The sequence below is a fragment of the Delphinus delphis genome, chromosome 15, assembly GCF_949987515.2.
Source record: "Delphinus delphis chromosome 15, mDelDel1.2, whole genome shotgun sequence".
In the NCBI taxonomy this organism is placed as follows: domain Eukaryota; kingdom Metazoa; phylum Chordata; class Mammalia; order Artiodactyla; family Delphinidae; genus Delphinus; species Delphinus delphis.
In genome coordinates, this window is record NC_082697.1 from 63,106,982 (window position 1) to 63,123,086 (window position 16,105).

Here is a 16,105-nt window from a genome sequence, read left to right on the forward strand (position 1 = left end):
GGTTTAGAGTCCATGTGAGGGTACGACAACGCTTTAGGGGGAGCGTACGTGTGAGGGCGCGGGTCAGCGTTAGCGTACGGGTTAGGATTAGGGGACGGGTGAGGGTCAGGCTTCGGGGAAGGGTTAGGGTTAGGGTTCGGGCTAGGGTTAGGGTTAGGGGACGGGGACGGTTTAGGGTCCAGGTGAGGGTACGCCAACGTTTTAGGGGGAGCGTACGTGTGAGGGCGCGAGTTAGCGTTAGCGTACGGGTTGGGATTAGGGAACGGGTGAGGGTCAGGCTTCGGTGATGGGTTAGGGTTAGGGTTCGGGCTAGGGTTAGGGTTAGGGGACGGGGACGGTTTAGGGTCCAGGTGAGTGTACGACAACGCTTTAGGGGGAGGGTACGTGTGAGGGCGCGGGTTAGCGTTAGCGTACGGGTTAGGATTAGGGGACGGGTGAGGGTCAGGCTTCGGGGAAGGGTTAGGGTTAGGGTTCAGGCTAGGGTTAGGGTTAGGGGACGGGGACGGTTTAGGGTCCAGGTGAGGGTACGACAACGCTTTAGGGGGAGCGTACGTGTGAGGGCGCGGGTTAGCGTTAGCGTACGGGTTAGGATTAGGGGACGGGTGAGGGTCAGGCTTCGGGGAAGAGTTAGGGTTAGGGTTCGGGGTAGGGTTAGGGTTAGGGGACGGGGACGGTTTAGGGTCCAGGTGAGGGTACGACAACGCTTTAGGGGGAGCGTACGTGTAAGGGCGCGGGTTAGCGTTAGCGTACGGGTTAGGATTAGGGGACGGGTGAGGGTTAGGCTTCGGGGAAGGGTTAGGGTTAGGGTTCGGGCTAGGGTTAGGGTTAGGGGACGGGGACGGTTTAGGGTCCAGGTGAGGGTACGACAACGCTTTAGGGGGAGCGTACGTTTGAGGGCGCGGGTTAGCGTTAGCGTACGTGTTAAGATTGTGGGACGGGTGAGGGGCAGGCTTCGGGGAAGATTTAGGGTTAGGGTTCGGGCTAGGGTTAGGGGACGGGGACGGGGACGGTTTAGGGCCCAGGTGAGGGTACGCCAACGCTTTAGGGGGAGCGTACGTGTGAGGGCGCGGGTTAGCGTTAGCGTACGGTTTAGGATTAGGGGACGGGTTAGGGTCAGTCTTCGGGGAAGGGTTAGGGTTACGGTTCCGGCTAGGGTTAGGGTTAGGGGATGGGGACGGTTTAGGGTCCAGGTGAGGGTACGACAACGCTTTAGGGGGAGCGTACATGTGAGGGCGCGGGTTAGCGTTAGCGTACGGGTTAGGATTAGGGGATGGGTGAGGGTCAGGCTTCGGGGAAGGGTTAGGGTTAGGGTTCGGGCTAGGGTTAGGGTTAGGGGACGGGGACGGTTTAGGGTCCAGGTGAGGTTACGCCAACGCTTTAGGGGTAGCGTACGTGTGAGGGCGCGGGTTAGCGTTAGCGTATGGGTTGGGATTAGGGGAAGGGTGAGGCTCACGCTTCGGGGAAGGTTTAGGGTTAGGGTTCGGGCTAGGGTTAGGGTTAGGGGACAGGGACGGTTTAGGGTCCAGGTTAGGGTACGACAACGCTTTAGTGGGAGCGTATGTGTGAGGGCGCGGGTTAGCGTTAGCGTACGGGTTAGGATTAGGGGACGGGTGAGGGTCAGGCTTCGGGGAAGGGTTAGGGTTAGGGTTCTTGCTAGGGTTAGGGTTAGGGGACGGGGACGGTTTAGGGTCCAGGTGAGGGTACGCCAACGCTTTATGGGGAGCGTACGTGTGAGGGCGCGGGTTAGCGTTAGCGTACGGGTTAGGATTAGGGGACGGGTGAGGGTCAGGCTTCGGGGAAGGGTTAGGGTTAGGGTTCGGCCTAGGTTTAGGGTTAAGGGACGGGAACGGTTTAGGGTCCAGGTGAGGGTACGCCAACGCTTTAGGGGCAGCGTACGTGTGAGGGCGCGGGTTAGCGTTAGCGTACGGGTTAGGATTAGGGGACGGGTGAGGCTCACGCTTCGGGGAAGGGTTAGGGTTAGGGTTCGGGCTAGGGTTAGGGTTAGGGGACGGGGACGGTTTAGGGTCCAGGTGAGGGTACGCCAACACTTTAGGGGGAGCGTACGTGTGAGGGCACGGGTTAGCGTTAGCGTACGGGTTAGGATTAGGGGATGGGTGAGTGTCAGGCTTCGGGGAAGGGTTAGGGTTAGGGTTCGGGCTAGGGTTAGGGTTAGGGGACGGGGACGGTTTAGGGTCCAGGTGAGGGTACGCCAACGCTTTAGGGGGAGCGTACGTGAGAGGGCGCGAGTTAGCGTTAGCGTACGGGTTAGGATTAGGGGACGGGTGAGGCTCACGCTTCGGGGAAGGGTTAGGGTTAGGGTTCGGGCTAGGGTTAGGGTTAGGGGACGGGGATGGTTTAGGGTCCAGGTGAGGGTACGACAACGCTTTAGGGGGAGCGTACGTGTGAGGGCCCGGGTTAGCGTTAGCGTACGGGTTAGGATTAGGGGACGGGTGAGGGTCACGCTTCGGGGAAGGGTTAGGGTTAGGGTTCGGGCTAGGGTTAGGGTTAGGGGACGGGGACGGTTTGGGGTCCAGGTGAGTGTACGCCAACGCTTTAGGGGGAGCGTACGTGTGAGGGCGCGGGTTAGCGTTAGCCTACGGGTTGGGATTAGGGAACGAGTGAGGGTCAGGCTTCCGGGAAGGGTTAGGGTTAGGGTTCGGGCTAGGGTTAGGGTTAGGGGACGGGGACGGTTTAGGGTCCAGGTGAGGGTACGACAACGCTTTAGGGGGAGCGTATGTGTGAGGGCGCGGGTTAGCGTTAGCGTACGGGTTAGGATTAGGGGACGGGTGAGGCTCACGCTTCGGGGAAGGGTTAGGGTTAGGGTTCGGGCTAGGGTTAGGGTTAGGGGACGGGGATGGTTTAGGGTCCAGGTGAGGGTACGCCAACGCTTTAGGGGGAGCGTACGTGTGAGGGCGCGGGTTAGCGTTAGCGTACGGGTTAGGATTAGGGGACGGGTGAGGGTCACGCTTCGGGGAAGGGTTAGGGTTAGGGTTCGGGCTAGGGCTAGGGTTAGGAGACAGGGACGGTTTAGGTTCCAGGTGAGGGTACGACAGCGCTTTAGGGGGAGCGTACGTGTGAGGGCGCGGGTTAGTGTTAGCGTACGGGTTAGGATTAGGGGACGGGTGAGTGTCAGGCTTCGGCGAAGGGTTAGGGTTAGGGTTCGGGCTAGGGTTAGGGTTAGGGGACGGGGACGGTTTAGGGTCCAGGTGAGGGTACGACAACACTTTAGGGGGAGCGTATGTGTGAGGGCGCGGGTTAGCGTTAGCGTACGGGTTAGGATTAGGGGACGGGTGAGGGTCAGGCTTCGGGGAAGGGTTAGGGTTAGGGTTCGGGCTAGGGTTAGGGTTAGGGGACGGGGACGGTTTAGGGTCCAGGTGAGGGTACGCCAACGCTTTAGGGGGAGCGTACGTGTGAGGGCGCGGGTTAGCGTTAGCGTAAGCGTTAGGATTAGGGGACGGGTGAGGGTCAGGCTTCGGGGAAGGGTTAGGGTTAGGGTTCGGGCTATGGTTAGGGTTAGGGGACGGGGACGGTTTAGGGTCCAGGTGAGGTTACGCCAACGCATTAGGGGGAGCGTACGTGTGAGGGCGCGAGTTAGCGTTAGCGTACGGGTTGGGATTAGGGAACGGGTGAGGGTCAGGCTTCGGTGATGGGTTAGGGTTAGGGTTCAGGCTAGGGTTAGGGTTAGGGGATGGGGACGGCTTAGGGTCCAGGTGAGGGTACGACAACGCTTTAGGGGGAGCGTATGTGTGAGGGCGCGGGTTAGCGTTAGCGTACGGGTTAGGATTAGGGGACGGGTGAGGCTCACGCTTCGGGGAAGGGTTAGGGTTAGGGTTCGGACTAGGGTTAGGGTTAGGGGACGGGGATGGTTTTGGGTCCAGGTGAGGGTACGACAACGCTTTACGGGGAGCGTACGTGTGAGGGCGCGGGTTAGCGTTAGCGTACGGGTTAGGATTAGGGGACGGGTTAGGGTCAGGCTTCGGGGAAGGGTTAGGGTTAGGGTTCGGGCTAGGGTTAGGGTTAGGGGACGGGGACGGTTTAGGGTCCAGGTGAGGGTACGACAACGCTTTAGGGGGAGGGTACGTGTGAGGGCGCGGGTTAGCGTTAGCGTACGGGTTAGGATTAGGGGACGGGTGAGGGTCAGGCTTCGGGGAAGGGTTAGGGTTAGGGTTCAGTCTAGGGTTAGGGTTAGGGGACGGGGACGGTTTAGGGTCCAGGAGAGGGTACGACAACGCTTTAGGGGGAGCGTACGTGTGAGGGCGCGGGTTAGCGTTAGCGTACGTGTTAAGATTGTGGGACGGGTGAGGGGCAGGCTTCGGGGAAGATTTAGGGTTAGGGTTCGGGCTAGGGTTAGGGTTAGAGGACGGGAACGGTTTAGGGTCCAGGTGAGGGTACGCCAACGCTTTAGGGGGAGCGTACGTGTGAGGGAGCGGGTTAGCGTTAGCGTACGGGTTGGGATTAGGGGACGGGTGAGGGTCAGGCTTCGGGGAAGTGTTAGGGTTAGGGTTCGGGCTAGGGTTAGGGTTAGGGGACGGGGACGGTTTAGGGTCCAGGTGAGGGTACGCCAACGCTTTAGGGGGAGCGTACGTGTGAGGGCGCGGGTTAGCGTTAGCGTACGGGTTAGAATTAGGGGACGGGTGAGGGTCAGGCTTCGGGGAAGGGTTAGGGTTAGGGTTCGGGCTAGGGTTAGGGTTAAGGGACGAGGACGGTTTAGGGTCCAGGTGAGGGTACGCCAACGCTTTAGGGGGAGCGTACGTGTGAGGGCGCGGGTTAGCGTTAGCGTACGGGTTAGGATTAGGGGACGGGTGAGGCTCACGCTTCGGGGAAGGGTTAGGGTTAGGGTTCGGGCTAGGGTTAGGGTTAGGGGACGGGGACGGTTTAGGGTCCAGGTGAGGGTACGCCAACGCTTTAGGGGGAGCGTACGTGTGAGGGCGCGGGTCAGCGTTAGCATACGGGTTGGGATTAGGGAACGGGTGAGGGTCAGGCTTCCGGGAAGGGTTAGGGTTAGGGTTCGGGCTAGGGTTAGGGTTAGGGGACGGGAAGGTTTAGGGTCCAGGTGAGGGTACGATAACGCTTTAGGGGGAGCGTACGTCTGAGGGCGCGGGTTAGCGTTAGCGTACGGGTTAGGATTAGGGGACGGGTGAGGTTCATGCTTCGGGGAAGGGTTAGGGTTAGGGTTCGGGCTAGGGTTAGGGTTAGGGGACGGGGACGGTTTAGGGTCCAGGTGAGGGTACGACAACACTTTAGGGGGAGCGTACGTGTGAGGGCGCGGGTTAGCGTTAGCGTACGGGTTAGGATTAGGGGACGGGTGAGGGTCAGGCTTCGGGGAAGGGTTAGGGTTAGGGGTCGGGCTAGGGTTAGGGTTAAGGGACGAGGACGGTTTAGGGTCCAGGTGAGGGTACGCCAACGCTTTAGGGGGAGCGTATGTGTGAGGGCGCGGGTTAGCGTTAGCGTACGGGTTAGGATTAGGGGACGGGTGAGGGTCAGGCTTCGGGGAAGGGTTAGGGTTAGGGTTCGGGCTAGGGTTAGGGTTAAGGGACGAGGAAGGTTTAGGGTCCAGGTGAGGGTACGCCAACGCTTTAGGGGGAGCGTACGTGTGAGGGCGCGGGTTAGCGTTAGCGTACGGGTTAGGATTAGGGGACGGGTGAGGCTCACGCTTCGGGGAAGGGTTACGGTTAGGGTTCGGGCTAGGGTTAGGGTTAGGGGACGGGGACGGTTTAGGGTCCAGGTGAGGGTACGCCAACGCTTTAGGGGGAGCGTACGTGTGAGGGCGCGGGTTAGCGTTAGCGTACGGGTTGGGATTAGGGAACGGGTGAGGGTCAGGCTTCCGGGAAGGGTTAGGGTTAGGGTTCGGGCTAGGGTTAGGGTTAGGGGACGGGAAGGTTTAGGGTCCAGGTGAGGATACGATAACGCTTTAGGGGGAGCGTACGTGTGAGGGCGCGGGTTAGCGTTAGCGTACGGGTTAGGATTAGGGGACGGGTGAGGTTCATGCTTCGGGGAAGGGTTAGGGTTAGGGTTCGGGCTAGGGTTAGGGTTAGGGGACGGGGACGGTTTAGGGTCCAGGTGAGGGTACGACAACACTTTAGGGAGAGCGTATGTGTGAGGGCGCGGGTTAGCGTTAGCCTACGGGTTAGGATTAGGGGACGGGTGAGGGTCAGGCTTCGGGGAAGGGTTAGGGTTAGGGTTCGGGCTAGGGTTAGGGTTAGGGGACGGGGAAGGTTTAGGGTCCAGGTGTGGGTACGCCAACGCTTTAGGAGGAGCGTACGTGTGAGGGCGCGGGTTAGCGTTAGCGTAAGCGTTAGGATTAGGGGACGGGTGAGGGTCAGGCTTCGGGGAAGGGTTAGGGTTAGGGTTCGGGCTAGGGTTAGGGTTAGGGGACGGGGACGGTTTAGGGTCCCGGTGAGGGTACGCCAACGCTTTAGGGGGAGCGTACGTGTGAGGGCGCGAGTTAGCGTTCGCGTACGGGTTGGGATTAGGGAACGGGTGAGGGTCAGGCTTCGGTGATGGGTTAGGGTTAGGGTTCGGGCTAGGGTTAGGGTTAGGGGACGGGGACGGTTTAGGGTCCAGGTGAGGGTACGCCAACGCTTTAGGGGGAGCATACGTGTGAGGGCGCGAGTTAGCGTTAGCGTAAGCGTTAGGATTAGGGGACGGGTGAGGGTCAGGCTTCGGGGAAGGTTTAGGGTCAGGGTTCGGGCTAGGGTTAGCGTTACGGGACGGGGACGGTTTAGGGTCCAGGTGAGGGTACGACAGCGCTTTAGGGGGAGCGTACGTGTAAGGGCGTGGGTTAGCGTTAGCGTAGGGGTTATGATTAGGGGACGGGTGAGGGTCAGGCTTCAGGGAAGGGTTAGCGTTAGGGTTCGGGCTAGGGTTAGGGTTAGGGGACGGGGACGGTTTAGGGTCCAGGTGAGGGTACGACAAAACTTTAGGGGGAGCGTATGTGTGAGGGCGCGGGTTAGCGTTAGCGTACGGGTTAGGATTAGGGGACGGGTGAGGCTCAGGCTTCGGGGAAGTGTTAGGGTTAGGGTTCGGGCTAGGGTTAGGGTTAGGGGACGGGGACGGTTTAGGGTCCAGGTGAGGGTACGACAACGCTTTAGGGGGAGGGTACGTGTGAGGGCGCGGGTTAGCGTTAGCGTACGGGTTAGGATTAGGGGACGGGTGAGGCTCAGGCTTCGGGATAGGGTTAGGGTTAGGGTTCGGGCTAGGGTTAGGGTTAGGGGACGGGGACGGTTTAGGGTCCAGGTGAGGGTACGCCAACGCTTTAGGGGGAGCGTATGTGTGTGGGAGCGGGTTAGCGTTAGCGTACGCGTTGGGATTAGGCAACGGGTGAGGGTCAGGCTTCGGGGAAGGCTTAGGGTTAGGGTTCGGGCTAGGGTTAGGGTTAGGGAACGGGGAAGGTTTAGAGTCCATGTGAGGGTACGACAACGCTTTAGGGGGAGCGTACGTGTGAGGGCGCGGGTTAGCGTTAGCGTACGGGTTAGGATTAGGGGACGGGTGAGGGTCAGGCTTCGGGGAAGGGTTAGGGTTAGGGTTCGGGCTAGGGTTAGGGTTAGGGGACGGGGACGGTTTAGGGTCCAGGTGAGGGTACGACAACGCTTTAGGGGGAGCGTATGTGTGAGGGCGCGGGTTAGCGTTAGCGTACGGGTTAGGATTAGGGGACGGGTGAGGCTCACGTTTCGGGGAAGGGTTAGGGTTAGGGTTCGGGCTAGGGTTAGGGTTAGGGGACGGGGATAGTTTAGGGTCCAGGTGAGGGTACGACAACGCTTTAGGTGGAGCGTACGTGTGAGGGCGCGGGTTAGCGTTAGCGTACGGGTTAGGATTAGGGGACGGGTGAGGGTTAGGCTTCGGGGAAGGGTTAGGGTTAGGGTTCGGGCTAGGGTTAGGGTTAGGGGACAGGGACGGTTTAGGTTCGAGGTGAGGGTACGACAGCGCTTTAGGGGGAGCGTACGTGTGAGGGCGCGGGTTAGCGTTAGCGTACGGGTTGGGATTAGGGAACGGGTGAGACTCACGCTTCGGCGAAGGGTTAGGGTTAGGGTTCGGGCTAGGGTTAGGGTTAGGGGACGGGGACGGTTTAGGGTCCAGGTGAGGGTACGCCAACGCTTTAGGGGGAGCGTACGTGTGAGGGCGCGGCTTAGCGTTAGCGTACGGGTTAGGATTACGGGACGGGTGAGGCTCACGCTTCGGGGAAGGGTTAGGGTTAGGGTTCGGGCTAGGGTTAGGGTTAGGGGACGGGGACGGTTTAGGGTCCAGGTGAGGGTACGCCAACGCTTTAGGGGGAGCGTACGTGTGAGGGCGCGGGTTAGCGTTAGCGTACTGGTTGGGATTAGGGAACGGGTGAGGCTCACGCTTCGGGGAAGGCTTAGGGTTAGGGTTCGGGCTAGGGTTAGGGTTAGGGGACGGGGACGGTTTAGGGTCCACGTGAGGGTATGACAACGCTTTAGGGGGAGCCTACGTGTGAGGGCGCGGGTTAGCGTTAGCGTACGGGTTAGGATTAGGGGACAGGTGAGGGTCAGGCTTCGGGGAAGGGTTAGGGTAAGGGTTCGGGCTAGGGTTAGGGTTAGGGGACGGGGACGGTTTAGGGTCCATGTGAGGGTACGACAACGCTTTAGGGGGAGCGTACGTGTGAGGACGCGGGTTAGCGTTAGCGTACGGGTTAGGATTAGGGGCAGATGAGGGTTAGGCTTCGGGGAAGGGTTAGGGTTAGGGTTCGGGCTAGGGTTACGGTTAGGGGACGGGGACGGTTTAGGGTCCAGGTGAGGGTACGCCAACGCTTTAGGGGGAGCGTACGTGTGAGGGCGCGGCTTAGCGTTAGCATACGGGTTGGGATTAGGGAACGGGTGAGGGTCAGGCTTCCGGGAAGGGTTAGGGTTAGGGTTCGGGCTAGGGTTAGGGTTAGGGGACGGGAAGGTTTAGGGTCCAGGTGAGGGTACGATAACGCTTTAGGGGGAGCGTACGTGTGAGGGCGCGGGTTAGCGTTAGCGTACGGGTTAGGATTAGGGGACGGGTGAGGTTCATGCTTCGGGGAAGGGTTAGGGTTAGGGTTCGGGCTAGGGTTAGGGTTAGGGGACGGGGACGGTTTAGGGTCCAGGTGAGGGTACGACAACACTTTAGGGAGAGCGTATGTGTGAGGGCGCGGGTTAGCGTTAGCGTACGGGTTAGGATTAGGGGACGGGTGAGGGTCAGGCTTCGGGGAAGGGTTAGGGTTAGGGTTCGGGCTAGGGTTAGGGTTAAGGGACGAGGACGGTTTAGGGTCCAGGTGAGGGTACGCCAACGCTTTAGGGGGAGCGTACGTGTGAGGGCGCGGGTTAGCGTTAGCGTACGGGTTAGGATTAGGGGACGGGTGAGGCTCACGCTTCGGGGAAGGGTTACGGTTAGGGTTCGGGCTAGGGTTAGGGTTAGGGGACGGGGACGGTTTAGGGTCCAGGTGAGGGTACGCCAACGCTTTAGGGGGAGCGTACGTGTGAGGGCGCGGGTTAGCGTTAGCGTACGGGTTGGGATTAGGGAACGGGTGAGGGTCAGGCTTCCGGGAAGGGTTAGGGTTAGGGTTCGGGCTAGGGTTAGGGTTAGGGGACGGGAAGGTTTAGGGTCCAGGTGAGGATACGATAACGCTTTAGGGGGAGCGTACGTGTGAGGGCGCGGGTTAGCGTTAGCGTACGGGTTAGGATTAGGGGACGGGTGAGGTTCATGCTTCGGGGAAGGGTTAGGGTTAGGGTTCGGGCTAGGGTTAGGGTTAGGGGACGGGGACGGTTTAGGGTCCAGGTGAGGGTACGACAACACTTTAGGGAGAGCGTATGTGTGAGGGCGCGGGTTAGCGTTAGCCTACGGGTTAGGATTAGGGGACGGGTGAGGGTCAGGCTTCGGGGAAGGGTTAGGGTTAGGGTTCGGGCTAGGGTTAGGGTTAGGGGACGGGGAAGGTTTAGGGTCCAGGTGTGGGTACGCCAACGCTTTAGGGGGAGCGTACGTGTGAGGGCGCGGGTTAGCGTTAGCGTAAGCGTTAGGATTAGGGGACGGGTGAGGGTCAGGCTTCGGGGAAGGGTTAGGGTTAGGGTTCGGGCTAGGGTTAGGGTTAGGGGACGGGGACGGTTTAGGGTCCCGGTGAGGGTACGCCAACGCTTTAGGGGGAGCGTACGTGTGAGGGCGCGAGTTAGCGTTAGCGTACGGGTTGGGATTAGGGAACGGGTGAGGGTCAGGCTTCGGTGATGGGTTAGGGTTAGGGTTCGGGCTAGGGTTAGGGTTAAGGGACGGGGACGGTTTAGGGTCCAGGTGAGGGTACGCCAACGCTTTAGGGGGAGCATACGTGTGAGGGCGCGAGTTAGCGTTAGCGTAAGCGTTAGGATTAGGGGACGGGTGAGGGTCAGGCTTCGGGGAAGGTTTAGGGTCAGGGTTCGGGCTAGGGTTAGCGTTACGGGACGGGGACGGTTTAGGGTCCAGGTGAGGGTACGACAGCGCTTTAGGGGGAGCGTACGTGTAAGGGCGTGGGTTAGCGTTAGCGTACGGGTTAGGATTAGGGGACGGGTGAGGGTCAGGCTTCGGGGAAGGGTTAGGGTTAGGGTTCGGGCTAGGGTTAGGGTTAGGGGACGGGGACGGTTTAGGGTCCAGGTGAGGGTATGCCAACGTTTTAGGGGGAGCGTACGTGTGAGGGCGCGAGTTAGCGTTAGCGTACGGGTTGGGATTAGGGAACGGGTGAGGGTCAGGCTTCGGTGATGGGTTAGTGTTAGGGTTCGGGCTAGGGTTAGGGTTAGGGGTCGGGGACGGTTTAGGGTCCAGGTGAGGGTACGACAACGCTTTAGGGGGAGCGTATGTGTGAGGGCGCGGGTTAGCGTTAGCGTACGGGTTAGGATTAGGGGACGGGTGAGGCTCACGTTTCGGGGAAGGGTTAGGGTTAGGGTTCGGGCTAGGGTTAGGGTTAGGGGACGGGGATAGTTTAGGGTCCAGGTGAGGGTACGACAACGCTTTAGGTGGAGCGTACGTGTGAGGGCGCGGGTTAGCGTTAGCGTACGGGTTAGGATTAGGGGACGGGTGAGGGTTAGGCTTCGGGGAAGGGTTAGGGTTAGGGTTCGGGCTAGGGTTAGGGTTAGGGGACAGGGACGGTTTAGGTTCGAGGTGAGGGTACGACAGCGCTTTAGGGGGAGCGTACGTGTGAGGGCGCGGGTTAGCGTTAGCGTACGGGTTGGGATTAGGGAACGGGTGAGACTCACGCTTCGGCGAAGGGTTAGGGTTAGGGTTCGGGCTAGGGTTAGGGTTAGGGGACGGGGACGGTTTAGGGTCCAGGTGAGGGTACGCCAACGCTTTAGGGGGAGCGTACGTGTGAGGGCGCGGCTTAGCGTTAGCGTACGGGTTAGGATTAGGGGACGGGTGAGGCTCACGCTTCGGGGAAGGGTTAGGGTTAGGGTTCGGGCTAGGGTTAGGGTTAGGGGACGGGGACGGTTTAGGGTCCAGGTGAGGGTACGCCAACGCTTTAGGGGGAGCGTACGTGTGAGGGCGCGGGTTAGCGTTAGCGTACTGGTTGGGATTAGGGAACGGGTGAGGCTCACGCTTCGGGGAAGGCTTAGGGTTAGGGTTCGGGCTAGGGTTAGGGTTAGGGGACGGGGACGGTTTAGGGTCCACGTGAGGGTATGACAACGCTTTAGGGGGAGCCTACGTGTGAGGGCGCGGGTTAGCGTTAGCGTACGGGTTAGGATTAGGGGACAGGTGAGGGTCAGGCTTCGGGGAAGGGTTAGGGTAAGGGTTCGGGCTAGGGTTAGGGTTAGGGGACGGGGACGGTTTAGGGTCCATGTGAGGGTACGACAACGCTTTAGGGGGAGCGTACGTGTGAGGACGCGGGTTAGCGTTAGCGTACGGGTTAGGATTAGGGGCAGATGAGGGTTAGGCTTCGGGGAAGGGTTAGGGTTAGGGTTCGGGCTAGGGTTAGGGTTAGGGGACGGGGACGGTTTAGGGTCCAGGTGAGGGTACGCCAACGCTTTAGGGGGAGCGTACGTGTGAGGGCGCGGCTTAGCGTTAGCATACGGGTTGGGATTAGGGAACGGGTGAGGGTCAGGCTTCCGGGAAGGGTTAGGGTTAGGGTTCGGGCTAGGGTTAGGGTTAGGGGACGGGAAGGTTTAGGGTCCAGGTGAGGGTACGATAACGCTTTAGCGGGAGCGTACGTGTGAGGGCGCGGGTTAGCGTTAGCGTACGGGTTAGGATTAGGGGACGGGTGAGGTTCATGCTTCGGGGAAGGGTTAGGGTTAGGGTTCGGGCTAGGGTTAGGGTTAGGGGATGGGGTCGGTTTAGGGTCCAGGTGAGGGTACGCCAACGCTTTAGGGGGAGCGTACGTGTGAGGGCGCGAGTTAGCGTTAGCGTACGGGTTAGGATTAGGGGACGGGTGAGGGTCAGGCTTCGGGGAAGGTTTAGGGTCAGGGTTCGGTCTAGGGTTAGCGTTACGGGACGGGGACGGTTTAGGGTCCAGGTGAGGGTACGACAGCGCTTTAGGGGGAGCGTACGTGTGAGGGCGTGGGTTAGCGTTAGCGTACGGGTTATGATTAGGGGACGGGTGAGGGTCAGGCTTCGGGGAAGGGTTAGCGTTAGGGTTCGGGCTAGGGTTAGGGTTAGGGGACGGGGACGGTTTAGGGTCCAGGTGAGGGTACGACAACGCTTTAGGGGGAGCGTACGTGTGAGGGCGCGGGTTAGCGTTAGCGTACGGGTTAGGATTAGGGGACGGGTTAGGGTCAGGCTTCGGGGAAGGGTTAGGTTTAGGGTTCGGGCTAGGGTTAGGGTTAGGGGACGGGGACGGTTTAGGGTCCAGGTGAGGGTACGACAACCCTTTAGGGGGAGCGTACGTGTGAGGGCGCGGGTTAGCGTTAGCGTACGGGTTAGGATTAGGGGACGGGTGAGGGTCAGGCTTCGGGGAAGAGTTAGGGTTAGGGTTCGGGGTAGGGTTAGGGTTAGGGGACGGGGACGGTTTAGGGTCCAGGTGAGGGTACGACAACGCTTTAGGGGGAGCGTACGTGTAAGGGCGCGGGTTAGCGTTAGCGTACGGGTTAGGATTAGGGGACGGGTGAGGGTTAGGCTTCGGGGAAGGGTTAGGGTTAGGGTTCGGGCTAGGGTTAGGGTTAGGGGACGGGGACGGTTTAGGGTCCAGGTGAGGGTACGACAACGCTTTAGGGGGAGCGTACGTGTGAGGGCGCGGGTTAGCGTTAGCGTACGTATTAAGATTGTGGGACGGGTGAGGGGCAGGCTTCGGGGAAGATTTAGGGTTAGGGTTCGGGCTAGGGTTAGGGGACGGGGACGGGGACGGTTTAGGGCCCAGGTGAGGGTACGCCAACGCTTTAGGGGGAGCGTACGTGTGAGGGCGCGGGTTAGCGTTAGCGTACGGTTTAGGATTAGGGGACGGGTTAGGGTCAGTCTTCGGGGAAGGGTTAGGGTTAGGGTTCCGGCTAGGGTTAGGGTTAGGGGACGGGGACGGTTTAGGGTCCAGGTGAGGGTACGACAACGCTTTAGGGGGAGCGTACGTGTGAGGGCGCGGGTTAGTGTTAGCGTACGGGTTAGGATTAGGGGATGGGTGAGGGTCAGGCTTCGGGGAAGGGTTAGGGTTAGGGTTCGGGCTAGGGTTAGGGTTAGGGGACGGGGACGGTTTAGGGTCCAGGTGAGGTTACGCCAACGCTTTAGGGGTAGCGTACGTGTGAGGGCGCGGGTTAGCGTTAGCGTATGGGTTGGGATTAGGGGACGGGTGAGGCTCACGCTTCGGGGAAGGTTTAGGGTTAGGGTTCGGGCTAGGGTTAGGGTTAGGGGACAGGGACGGTTTAGGGTCCAGGTTAGGGTACGACAACGCTTTAGTGGGAGCGTATGTGTGAGGGCGCGGGTTAGCGTTAGCGTACGGGTTAGGATTAGGGGACGGGTGAGTGTCAGGCTTCGGGGAAGGGTTAGGGTTAGGGTTCTTGCTAGGGTTAGGGTTAGGGGACGGGGACGGTTTAGGGTCCAGGTGAGGGTACGCCAACGCTTTATGGGGAGCGTACGTGTGAGGGCGTGGGTTAGCGTTAGCGTACGGGTTAGGATTAGGGGACGGGTGAGGGTCAGGCTTCGGGGAAGGGTTAGGGTTAGGGTTCGGCCTAGGTTTAGGGTTAAGGGACGGGAACGGTTTAGGGTCCAGGTGAGGGTACGCCAACGCTTTAGGGGGAGCGTACGTGTGAGGGCGCGGGTTAGCATTAGCGTACGGGTTAGGATTAGGGGACGGGTGAGGCTCACGCTTCGGGGAAGGGTTAGGGTTAGGGTTCGGGCTAGGGTTAGGGTTAGGGGACGGGGACGGTTTAGGGTCCAGGTGAGGGTACGCCAACACTTTAGGGGGAGCGTACGTGTGAGGGCACGGGTTAGCGTTAGCGTACGGGTTAGGATTAGGGGATGGGTGAGTGTCAGGCTTCGGGGAAGGGTTAGGGTTAGGGTTCGGGCTAGGGTTAGGGTTAGGGGACGGGGACGGTTTAGGGTCCAGGTGAGGGTACGCCAACGCTTTAGGGGGAGCGTACGTGTGAGGGCGCGGGTTAGCGTTAGCCTACGGGTTGGGATTAGGGAACGAGTGAGGGTCAGGCTTCCGGGAAGGGTTAGGGTTAGGGTTCGGGCTAGGGTTAGGGTTAGGGGACGGGGACGGTTTAGGGTCCAGGTGAGGGTACGACAACGCTTTAGTGGGAGCGTATGTGTGAGGGCGCGGGTTAGCGTTAGCGTACGGGTTAGGATTAGGGGACGGGTGAGGCTCACGCTTCGGGGAAGGGTTAGGGTTAGGGTTCGGGCTAGGGTTAGGGTTAGGGGACGGGGATGGTTTAGGGTCCAGGTGAGGGTACGCCAACGCTTTAGGGGGAGCGTACGTGTGAGGGCGCGGGTTAGCGTTAGCGTACGGGTTAGGATTAGGGGACGGGTGAGGGTCACGCTTCGGGGAAGGGTTAGGGTTAGGGTTCGGGCTAGGGCTAGGGTTAGGGGACAGGGACGGTTTAGGTTCCAGGTGAGGGTACGACAGCGCTTTAGGGGGAGCGTACGTGTGAGGGCGCGGGTTAGTGTTAGCGTACGGGTTAGGATTAGGGGACGGGTGAGGGTCAGGCATCGGCGAAGGGTTAGGGTTAGGGTTCGGGCTAGGGTTAGGGTTAGGGGACGGGGACGGTTTAGGGTCCAGGTGAGGGTACGACAACACTTTAGGGGGAGCGTATGTGTGAGGGCGCGGGTTAGCGTTAGCGTACCGGTTAGGATTAGGGGACGGGTGAGGGTCAGGCTTCGGGGAAGGGTTAGGGTTAGGGTTCGGGCTAGGGTTAGGGTTAGGGGACGGGGACGGTTTAGGGTCCAGGTGAGGGTACGCCAACGCTTTAGGGGGAGGGTACGTGTGAGGGCGCGGGTTAGCGTTAGCGTACGGGTTAGGATTAGGGGACGGGTGAGTGTCAGGCTTCGGGGAAGGGTTAGGGTTAGGGTTCGGGCTAGGGTTAGGGTTAGGGGACGGGGACGGTTTAGGGTCCAGGTGAGGTTACGCCAACGCATTAGGGGGAGCGTACGTGTGAGGGCGCGGGTTAGCGTTAGCGTACGGGTTGGGATTAGGGAACGGGTGAGGGTCAGGCTTCGGTGATGGGTTAGGGTTAGGGTTCGGGCTAGGGTTAGGGTTAGGGGACGGGGACGGCTTAGGGTCCAGGTGAGGGTACGACAACGCTTTAGGGGGAGCGTATGTGTGAGGGCGCGGGTTAGCGTTAGCGTACGGGTTAGGATTAGGGGACGGGTGAGGCTCACGCTTCGGGGAAGGGTTAGGGTTAGGGTTCGGACTAGGGTTAGGGTTAGGGGACGGGGATGGTTTAGGGTCCAGGTGAGGGTACGACAACGCTTTACGGGGAGCGTACGTGTGAGGGCGCGGGTTAGCGTTAGCGTATGAGTTAGGATTAGGGGACGGGTGAGGGTCACGCTTCGGGGAAGGGTTAGGGTTAGGGTTCGGGCTAGGGTTAGGGTTAGGGGACAGGGACGGTTTAGGTTCCAGGTGAGGGTACGACAGCGCTTTAGGGGGAGCGTACGTGTGAGGGCGCGGGTTAGCGTTAGCGTACGGGTTAGGATTAGGGGACGGGTGAGGGTCAGGTTTCGGCGAAGGGTTAGGGTTAGGGTTCGGGCTAGGGTTAGG